The sequence below is a fragment of the Mchenga conophoros genome, linkage group LG1 (assembly GCF_057382185.1).
Source record: "Mchenga conophoros isolate Kocher_MC1m ecotype Shallow Benthic linkage group LG1, M_conophoros_male_GT1.1, whole genome shotgun sequence".
Classification (NCBI taxonomy): Eukaryota; Metazoa; Chordata; class Actinopteri; order Cichliformes; family Cichlidae; genus Mchenga; species Mchenga conophoros.
The window spans coordinates 8,373,865-8,385,816 of NC_140526.1; the positions used below are offsets into that span (position 1 = coordinate 8,373,865).

General features: G+C 37.0%; 1 pseudogene; it reads right to left on the reverse strand.

Annotated features, from left to right (window-relative positions):
* Positions 1 to 5,194: 5,194 nt before the first annotated feature.
* On the reverse strand, positions 5,195 to 10,831 carry LOC146582864 (semaphorin-7A-like; annotated as a pseudogene).
* Positions 10,832 to 11,952: the final 1,121 nt, after the last annotated feature.

The window sequence follows — 11,952 nt, forward strand, 5'->3', positions numbered from 1 at the left end:
TTTCCTTTGACCCATCACCTCAACATGTTGAAAGAAGAATAAACAGATTTTTTGTTCAACTGGCTTTATTGGTCGCCTGTATTTCCTGTACACAAAGTATTAAAAGATGTAAACCTCATAAAGTGTCTCTGTTGCTTCCTCCTCTGTAACAGCTGTCAATGTTTCTTCATTATTTTCCTGTAGTAAAGAAGTTAACAACATTGCTGTTCTACTGTAAACTCATATAATCTGTGGAGTATTACTCACAACTGCATGTTGGTCTGGCTCAACAGGAGGCTGCACCAGATGCAGTACACCACCACCATCAACTGATAGAATATGAGGTTTATACAGGTCACTTATAACTTACAAGGGACCAAATGGCAATTAACAAACATACCAATCACCTTACACTTCATTGTCATTATGCTCTCAAAGACAACCAAGACTGAGGGAAGGCAAAATCAGTAGGAAAATAACTTCACTACAAAATAATCCATTATGGTAAAGAGTAGAGATGGACCGATCCGATATTACGTATCGGTATCGGTCCGATACTGACCTAAATTACTGGATCGGATATCGGAGAAAAATAAAAAATGTAATCCGATCCATTAAATATCACGAAAGCACCTCACAAAACTTGCAACACGCCGTAACTCACCTCAGAACGTTAGCAGTCGGAGCAGTATGCATCACGTGATAGAGCGGCTGTGGCATGCGGGACCTGTCGGTGGTCTGGATAGCATGTGGAGCTTCGCTAGCAACCCGGCATTTCATCTCTGACAAAGTTACCCCGAGAGAAGTAAAGCAAGTGTGTAAGTCCATCTCTGAATGTTTGTAAAGCATTCCTGCGTTAAGCTTAACTAGCGACTGCCTCTTCTCGCTGCTACTTCAATCATGAAACTGCTTAATGATCAGCTGATCGGCTTTTCTGTCGCAAGTCCGTGTCTCTTGTTTGTTTTTGGCCCACTTTGCACCAGAAAGAGGAAACCAGCGGCTGAACAACAGCAGCACGTTTAAGCTTGATCAGCTGTTGTTAGAATGTATTTAATATTACTTTCTACTCAAGGATCTTTTTCTACGTAGCTGACGCTGGTAACTGTGCAGGGGCGGATCTAGCAAAGTTTAGCCAGGGGGGCCGATAGGGCATTAACAGGGAAAAGGGGGCACAAAGACATACTTTTCTTTCTTATTCTCATTTAAAATGTCGAGCTTTTAATTATTTAATATTTATCTGAATCTTACACCCAAAGTTTTAATCTGATGTAAAATGTATAGAAGTCCATTACTGCATATAGTAACTGTTAAGTCTAATATACCCTAGTAAGCTATAGTACTTTTTCCTTTGGGAAGGTACCATCTGTGCAGTCTGCAATTTTGTTGAAGAAAGATGTTGAATCCATTTAATATTTCTTGAAAAATAATTGATTTCTGTGCATTTTTTTTCCACACTGCATCAAATTAAGGTTGATTACGTCGATTAAGCATCATGAGGTGGAGCGTGAGGGGTGGTTCACTATTTTTTATTTATTTATTTTTGTTGTTGCTGGGAGTTGGAACCCTATTAGTTAGGTTGCTTAATATTTATGCTAAGTACTCTTTAAAACACCAGAATAGGGAGGATGGTGCAGGTTTGAGTTTATTAGATTGATCAGTATTGCTGAACTATGAAATATTTTTTTTGCATACAGGTATAACAGAATAGCTTTAGTGTAGTTGTTGTTTTAAACTTGAGTATGAACTTATACAAAATGCAGCAAGATATTTAAAAAACAGTTTTGTTGATTAAAAAACATTATATCGGATTCATATCGGTATCGGCAGATATCCAAATTTATGATATCGGTATCGGTATCGGACATAAAAAAGTGGTATCGTGCCATCTCTAGTAAAGAGTTTATCAAATGAATGAGTAGCACTGCAAAGGTGACTGTGAAGAAAGGATGTATGCACATCATGTATTATTTTGAATTTACCCCCTATGTAGGCACTTGTGTCTTGCGGGGTTATTGACTCAGAGGATGTCCCCGCAGAGATGCCTTCGGCCACAGGGCGCCCACTGTTTTGGCTGAGGGCCAACTGCTCAGCCTCTGTGAGTGGTGGAGGACCCCCACCTGTTTTTCGGGCCTCCGCTTTTTTTCTGTTGGCTATAACGGGGTCACATTTGAGCATACAGAGTAAGCAAATATGTACTTGTAATGTGCTCAGATAATTTCAATAATTTCAATAATTTCAATAATTACAGAAAGAAAATTAATGTAGCCTCTAACTGCAATTGATTTACATAGGACAAACAGACCAAGCACTATGGCTCATAATACAATTACACCTCACCTGTTTGGACTATATTTTTATATTTCATTTTTACTTGCTGCCAGGAACGTTTGGGGCCTGTTGGGTTGCACCTGCGCTCACATCACATCACAAAATAAAATGTATAAAATAACAAATAAAATAACATATGATAAAATAACGTGTTAAATGGGTGGAAATCCCTAGATCAATGTTTATATTAACACTCAGGCATTGACTCTGTCGGCTATGTTTTGCCATGCATGCTCCCTTTGTTTTGCAGCTGAGGCTGTGTTACTTTTTTTCTGAGAAATTTGCATGTTATCGGCATATGCTGCCATCAGAATTTCGGCCTCAAGCGCTGTGAAATACATTGACCGCGCCTTCTTTCCCTCCGTCTCCATGGTGACTCGCTTAATCTGTGCTCCGCTTATCAGGGCTTTATGTATCCTCGTCCGCGCGCTTCACTTGGGGTTAAAGCAACTCCGCGTTGATTGAACTAATTGTTATCAGCCTTTCTGAAACCGAATATTCCGAGTTGGACAGTTCGGGGTTACTCAACCCTGCGTATCATTTTTAACTCTGAGTTTTCTAAACCGGCTTCCTGAAACAGGGCCCAGATATTTACAAACTCTTCAGATAAAAACAAAAACACTTTTTAATTGTAACATCAAATCAGACTAAATGTTTATTTTTTTAGATTGATAGATATAAAAAAACATATTTGTTAACTTTAAGAGTAAAGAGAGAATCTGTCTGTATTTCTTAATTGTAAATGGCACCAAATTGTATTCAAAATTGAGCCACACTTATGGAGGTCCACAATTCTTTTCCTGGTGTTTTGGTTGATATCTCTTGATTTTTTTCCATGTCAAAGAAACAGGCTCTGTGTTTTGGGGGTGTCTTATGTGCGTCCACAGGTGTGCCACCAATTTACTCACATGGACTCTACTAACCTATCAGAAGCTTCTTAAGCTCGGAATGGAATCTTCTGAAGTTTTCTTATTAATTACCAATAAACTTAGTGTATATGTACTCCTAAATTTGATGAAAGTGATTCTGACATTTAACTAATTCAAAAGACATTTCAACATTTATTTATCTAAAACAAAACAAGTTTACTCTAAATTGATGTTTAACAGTAAAAAAAAAGAAAGTTTTTATGTTTTTTTCCCTAAAGTGTATGTAAATATCTGGTTTCAACTGTGAATATACTGCTGTGTATTGAAATTCCTCTTGTTTTGCATAGAAATATACTGAACAACATACAAAGCATAATATATAAAATAACATCTACCTGAGTTTTTTCTTTGAAAGAAGCTCCTTATGTCCATTGTTGTGTACATCAGTACATAACTGAAACCGATTTAGTTTGTTTAGCCGTGGAGAGTAACAACTGAAAATATGAAATAAACACACATGTAAGCTAAGACTTTTAAAAAAACAACAACATTGTTGTTCGGCTTTTCATTTCGCCATTTGTTGATTCACTCGAAGAGCAAGTAACGTTATATGGGTCAAGTGATCACTTTGATATCAATCATTTGTGATAGGCCTACACCGTCATATTTACATTATTTGTACAGTACGAATGATTTGCTTTGGTACCTGGTCAAACTTAAGCTCTCCTCTGTCTGCAGCAAACTCGCAGGCAGCAGCTTCTCTCCTTCGCTGCTGTGCTCAGTCGCCCAGTGCCTGAGCTCGGATCATACCAAAATTAGGGGGAATTTACGACGGTGCGCTATGTGTTTCGTGAGTTGTTTTTGTTTTATACAGTTGTCAGTCAGGCATCTAACTAACAAATTACACTCCAAAAGACCCCATGCTTCTGAAAAAATGACCGGGGCTTAAGCCCAGTAAGCCACCCCCCCTCCGCTGATGGTTGACTCCAAATCTCTCGAACACTACGTCGATTTGAGAGCGCAAGACCGAGACAGCGAGACCAAGACCAAAGTCAGTCAAGACCAAGACCACGTAAAAGTGGTCTCGAGAGCGGTCTCGAGACATCCAACTCTAGTATCTGAATACATCCTCAACCACAAAATCAAACAAGCAAAAAAAACAAAAAAAAAACAACAACCAAAAACTGCAAAATATGTACAGAGAACATTTTTAGTCGTCCAGTTCAGTTAGTACTTTAACAATATAGCTGTTTAACAATGTCCTCATATTTGACATTTCATGCTTAAACTGCTAACCCTAAAAAGGTGCAAAAAGCATCACTTTCAAAACTGAATTAGCCTCATTCTGTACACAGCCCCTGTCCAAAAAAAAGGGAAATTGGAACTCTGTGTAAAATGTAAAAAGAAGAGAAAAAAAAAGCAATTAATTGGATATCTCATAATGCCCTAGTTTATTTACAATAAAACATATTTTTAAACTGAGACATTACACCATTTACTGAAAAATATTTTAATTTGATCATAGCAACAAAGTATAAAATTAGTTTTTCACACACACAAGAGCTGTGGCTAAAGTGTTAGCCACATCGGGATATCATGACATTTGCAGCAGGCATAGGAGGTCGTTTTTGTAAGATTGTTATTGTTTTATGTTAATGATTAGCCGTTAAGGAGGAAACTTGATTGACGTGTTTTGGGTGAGGTCTTTACATCTACATCTGTACATCTACAGTGGTTTGTATTTATCTCACACTTTCTGACGGATGACTGGTGGGAATTTGGGGAGCAGTGTCTTTCCCAAGGACACTGTGAACTGAAGAAACTGAACATCCAATCTCCACAGTGAATAGCCTTCTTTACCTTCTGAACCCCAGCTGCTGTAGATGCTTAAACATGTATCAGAAATGTAGAGATTTAATTTTTTTTAGTAAAAAGAGGAAACAATAGGGACTTATGGTCCTTCATTTGCAAATTTAAGATTTTATAATATATAACAATATAATACATCAACTCTGGCTTTAACATGAGAAACTCTGAATCAGAACCACACTTAGACAACACCAGATGATTGGGTTTAACTGTTGGCCCACTGCCTTGCTCTCCAGTTGTTCCTGGAGCCGTAGTTGGTACTGTGCCAAGACTTTCCTGTAACCCATTTCCTCTGATACACAGGTGTGGGTTCCTTCCTCCTCAGGTCCCATGCTGTTGATCAAATAAAGGCACTGATCTGCCTTCCAGATGCAAGATGAGGAGGTGCTGCCAACTGTACTGAGCATGACGAGATGACATTGAGCACTGCAGAAAATGCTTTGCATGAAGTCTGACTTCATTCTTTTCTGGATTTGGAATGGGACTTGTAAATTCTGTGGAAAGAACACAAGAATGTCCCTTTAGCTTGTTTTTCTCCTTATTTCTAGTCACAAGTGGAATGTAAGATCCTCAGAAAAATGACTGGACCTGCTTTTAGGAGGCAATGGGCACGCTATCAGATTTTGTAGACCTAAAAAAGAAATTGCTCAAATGTGTAATGAAAACATTTTGGTTTTCAGTTTGGAATAAAATGGGGGACTGCAGAACCAGAAATATTTTAGCATCTAAGTAAAATATGCCTTTTAGCTGTTGATAAAATATTAACATGAAAAGAAAAACATTTTACCAGAGAGTAGGCATGGCACTGATAAAACTGAGGTAGAGGTTTATGGCATACAGAGACAGATATTAAATAATTCTCAGAAGACTCAAATCTTGCTTTCAAGTAGATAGCTTGGGGTACTGTAGAGATTTTGCAGTTTTCATCAATTTGCTGGAGCTTTCAGGTGTTCGATTACTTCTGCATGCGCCTGAATTTAAATACCTTGTGTAGTGTCGTCTCCACAGATGCCAAGGTTCCCAGTTGCTGCATCGTGCCACCTCCCACTATAAAGGACGATGCATGTTTAAATAAGGCAATATGCAACCATGATCCTTAACATGGATTTAAGAAATAAACAAATTATTGAAACTCAAAAACTCTATCCCATTAATTTAAAAATTAAATGATCTTTATAAAGTATCTTGACAACACACCTTCAATGAAAAGCTATTGAACATGAAAATAAAAATAAAGAAATAAAACAAACTCGCACAGTACCAAACTTTTAGATACTGCAACCAATTTAGAATCACAAATTAACTTAACATGCACCTAACACTGTGAACTGCTGGGAAGAAGCTGGACTATGTAGAGAGAACCAATGCAGGCAGCGGGACAACATGCATTGGATTCAAACCCAGGACCATTATGCTGTAAGACAACAGTGCTAACCACTGCAACACTGTATCGTCAAAAAGATGATGGAAAAAAGGATGTGCATGGTAGCACTCTACTTTCTTCTTAATGTATAGTTTATTAGTTACATGTTATTATTAATACTAATTCAAATAGACATTTCTGCCAGTGATTTCAAGTTATTTTGGCTGTTAATCATCATCAGCAGTAAGCAGCAAAAAAACGTATCGAGAAAGAGAGAAAATATAGGTGATAACTAGTGAAATATGAATATAAATGTGAACAATAAGTAATGTAGTAGTTCATCAAACTAATCACTATCACAATTCACATGTTGGTCATTATGTTAAGTTAAATCTGACCAACGCTTCAGAGGCAGTAGTAAATCTTGTGAATTATAGCGTAAGCTCTTCAATATCAGTCCTTTGGCTGGAGGACCTAAGAAATTGGCAATTTAATATTTCAGTTGATGTATAAGGAATGAATAGCATTTAATACAACTGTTAGACCTTGAATGTGGTGAGGGACAATAACTATACATAGCTTGGGTTTGTTTACAATTAGATAAAACTTAAGGGTGTGTCGTTTAATTGTTGGGTCAACAGTTATTGTTCATAGGTCACAGGTCTGCAGGTACATAAAGTCTTACTTTGCATCAGGGGTGCAGTGGGTGCCATCCCAGCCACAGTAGGGATCTCTGGATAGCATACAGTCCTGGCAGGTGTCTCCATACTGGGAACAGTTTGCTACATCAAGTTGGACCAGTTCACTTGCAATATTCACATACAGCTTTTTCTGCAATGATTAAAAAATGTTTTCTTATTGTTAAAGGCCTACTAGTAAAAATGGAAAAAAAAGAAAAGAAGCTAATATAAGCATGTAACTTACATATAAAGATGTAAGTAAAATGCTTGTCTTTATGATGTTCATAATTTTCCTTTAGTTGACTAAAACAATTATTTCCAATCAGTAAAGCATCAACAATTTCACCTTCATGGTTGGTGGGGACAAAAGTTTTGTAGGCATCATTGTTACTCACAGAAGATTGGTGAAGGATGAGGCGGAGGATGCGAGCGTGGCTGAACGGTCGATACTCAGCGATGACAAAGGTGCGACTTTCATTGTGCAGCACTTTATGAATCCCTCCATTGTCTATGGAAAACCACAAAAAAGAGGAGGAATGATACTAAATATGATGACTTTTCAAAAACACACTACCTGTTGTTTTTCTGGTCATATATTAGTACAGAGTACTTAAATACTACCTTCTGTTACAGAAACACATTAAAACATTAAAGTACATTCTTCGTAACATTTAGTGTGTCCTACTTCAAATTATTTTTTTTTACTTACTTAAAGATAAGAAGATGACGTTCTGATTTCTACTTCTGCTGTTTGGTTTACTGTCAACATGGATGTGGGTATACTTGTGATGATTAAAGAGAAGAAGGCCAGAGGTACCCACAGGAAGAACCAACTGCTCCATCTCCGAAGTCTTGAAAATCTTCTTCAGGGTGTCCACTGGAAGCTTGGTGGTATCATCAACGCACTGAAGAAATGAAGTGCTTAACTTAGACTGGCTGAACACCAGATGACTGGTCAATAAGCCTGAAAACCTGTCTCTGGTTTACTTTTTAAGTTTCTAAGATGACTGTTTAAAAAAAACAAAAAAACATTTAAAACCTTCTAATTTAGTCTTTTAATGAGTCCAGTGTTTATCTTAAGCTGTCTTAAGCTGAAAGAAAATATTTAAAAGCCTGAGCAATTTTTTACTCTGACTACACTTAACCACTTGTTTTAAATTATAATAAAGGGCTATTCTATTCTTGTCTATATACTCCCTCCAAAAAAGGTTGGAATGTTTTTGTGATGGCACCAGTTATTACATTTTATCAATTATCAATATTCAATACCGTCCTTGATCTGTCCATTTGGTCTTTTGTGTAGCCTTTGAATGGGGAGTTTTTGAAGATGTTACTGATCTACTGTGTAGATGCAGACAGCACTCATTCCCCTGCAGGGAGACAAATTTAGCCTGAGACATTTGCAGCAATATTGCTATTATTTGCAGTTAGTGGCAGCATTAAAAAAAATAAATAAATCAAAAAATACATAATATGAGTGAAAAAGAACAAATACACACACAAGATAAAGATAGTTGCACTCTGGTCTGAGGGATTTGGAGGCAGTACAAGTTATTTAAGAGTTATACCGTTTGTTTCTAAAAAGTCCGTAGATCTTAGTATCCTGCCACCGATCTGATTGCACAGTGGCCACATCTACCAGTTCAGAGAAACGCTGCTTTCTCTCAGGGTCTCCACAGAAGAGCCTGGCATTCATCTGGGATGTCCAGGTAAACTGCATGTTGTTCTTAGGACCACCAACATCTGTCTAGAAGAAACACAACTTATTAATAATTGGAAGAATATTTATGCAAATATAAATCTTGTTTTGTAAAGTGGTTATGTGGTTACTGATGCTGTTCATTTTTTTCTGTTTTGGAAAAATGTAGGCATTACCTATTTAATTCAAACTTCCCCATTCATTCTGCTCTTACCATGCAAACCTGGGTCACAAAAGGGAGCCACATTTCACTGAACAGTCCAGTGTCTTCGGTTTTCTCCTTATAAAAGCCATAAAGTCTGTTCTGGGAGGGATCCTCTTCACGTTTGCTGAGCACCAATCCTACATAATGCTGCTCTAAACATTGAAAGAGAAATATTTATTTGAATCCAAACATTTATAGTGATGTGATTTCACTAAATAAGGTCTCTGTGGCTCTAACTTTATGAAAATACCTTTATCGTGGTTCTTTGGCCCCACTCTTGCTTTACCAAATTTGTGAATGCCAACAGATTCAACAGATCCAGAGCGTGTTATGTAGAGATCTGTACTTTGTTCAGATTCTGGAACAAACAGTGGCAAATTGAGGTTTTATAGGGATGTACAAACAGGGAGAAACTAGTTCAATATTATAGTAATAGGGAGAAGAAGCAACCTTTAAAAGGGACTGATTTAAATAAAAGATGTTAGTAGTTTTGACAAAAGTACAGACTTTCTGTAAACACACAAGAAGGATTAAAATTACAGACTCATAGAAAAAGGTGAATGAGGAAGGAGGGATTCATCAGCAGATTTATTCAAAAGCATCTTGTGTGTAAAAAACTCACCTGCAAGGGCCGACAGGTCACCTTCCTTTATGTTAAATGAGCTTATATGTTTTATTAAACTCTCCTTGCATATCGGTGACTGCTCTGCCAAATTCTATTAAAGAAAGAACACTTTATCTTAATGTTTCCCAACTAATGTACATCACAGATAGCACGCATATATATATATACCCAACACCCTGTACCTGTGATGTATTTGCTTTCTTTTCAGAAGAAGGTTGTTTCAATTAAACCAAAGTAGAAGTAACTTATCAACCCTGAGCAGAAACACCACAACTACCATTTCCCAGTATTATATCAGTCCTCTGTCACAGTACTCTGTCCTACCGAGTTACAGCAAACTGTTTCATCGTCAGTGGTTCCACACACAAACAACTGGTTAGCATCTTTCTTCGGGTGGACCAAAGTGATGTTATAGCTGCAATCCTAAATGACAAGATGAAAATTGTTTGTTAGATTTCTTGAGTGGTCAAAAAATACAATTTGACAAACTACTTCTTTTTATTTTTTTGTTTATCTGTTCACTGCTTACCTCACTGTTGCAATTCTCCAACCGCATAAGTCTTTGATTCTGTGGAAATACATAATGCAGGACTATTACTTTTCCATGATATTAATATGAAGATACATTTATTTCAGAGCATTCAGTACAGTAATTTACTGTGATTATACAGCTATGTTCTACCTTGTTCTGGTTTTGAAAGTTGTAGGTATTCAGGTATGTTTTTCCAACAGCTAAGGCAGTGTCCGGCTGCTCTTCTAGAAGAATCTGTACTGGTGGATCTTGGGGAAGACTGAACCGTTTCATTGCAGTTTCTAAAACAAATTTTTATTTTTATTTATAATATGTGTGTGTGCGCAATATATATTGAAACTGGACAACGTGCTCAGATGCTCAGAGATTTCTGGAAACCAAAATAAATTTGGTTTTGGTTTAAGAACCAACTTTAAACCAGTTCATCATATGTGCAGTCAGGAAGTCCTAATGAGAAACATGCTCTTCAGACAAAGTCCTCCTGAGGTCATGTAGAGGGATATAAAATATCATTTTAACAGTGTTTTTTTCTTAGCAAATACTTTGGACAGATGAACAAATGAAGCAACATTGTGTAGCACAATATCTCATTTTAATTCATAACATTAACATTACCATTGTCACCACTTTCGATCACATTACTCACACTTAATGGATTAAATGATATCGACTCTATCTTCATGTGTTTGCATTTCATTTACACCTTTTTTCCTGCAGAGCTGTCTTTTAGCTATTTAAAGAAACACAACATCACTGCCACCACAACAAACAAAAGTTGAAGCCAGTATGTTAAATCAACATCGCAGTCTAAATCTAGATTCATTAGCTTTCATTTAATCAATCTTGAAAATTAGTGGTCATTTTTTGACCACTTTTGAAAAACCACTTACATCACAACTAAAAATCAACGGTGCTCTAATAATATTTTAGCTTACACTAAACACAGCAACTTATTAACAACTAACATCGCTGAGTCGACCATTCAGCCACAAACTAACAACTTACATATCACTGTATTTCTTTATCTAAAGCAGTGGCGTTCCTTAGAAAATCAAAGTAAGTAGTTCTTGTAAAGTGAAATCTACACTTCAATTAAACCAAAGTCAAAGCGTGTCTCTCTGTACCTCAATAGGCATTCTGTCTAGTTGGCTGCTTGCACAATCCCTTCAAATACTGACATCTTGTGGCCACAGTTGGCGATTGTCTCTAGAAGAAGGCTTGACTTTTCATTTAAAAGCCACAAATCTAGAGTTTTGAAATTATGCTACATAAATAGTTTTATTTAACATTAGGCACTGAAATAAATTAAAATGTTTTTTTGTTTTTTTTTAATTGAATTTAATTTCTGATGAATTCACTTATTGAACGATGTCCTACAGAAGAGGATTAGGGCCACTGGAAAAAAAAAAGTGGATTTAGCAGATGAAAAATCCACTGGAAAAGGCACAGATGAGATGATAGCTTTCACCTCTTGTTCGTTCTTTCCACTCCGTGGTCTGTTTGTGCTCTGTTCTGCGTAGGCTTAAACAGCACTCGGCAGAGATCTCTCCCCCTGGGCAAACATCCAGTCACGTATGCAAATGGCCCAGTGTCAGGCAGGGCAGAGCAAAAGGAAATAGCAAGTCTCTGTCGTCAAAATAATAGCGACTCGTGAGATAATTAACAAGTAAAAAACAAACAAACAAAAAAAGGTCTATATTTCTACAATCAATGGGGTACTAGTCCATTGTTCTTCTCACACTTTCAGTCTGGCAGAGAAGTTTTTTCTTCTCGATCCAAAAAGCACCACTGTGAGCCTGTCTG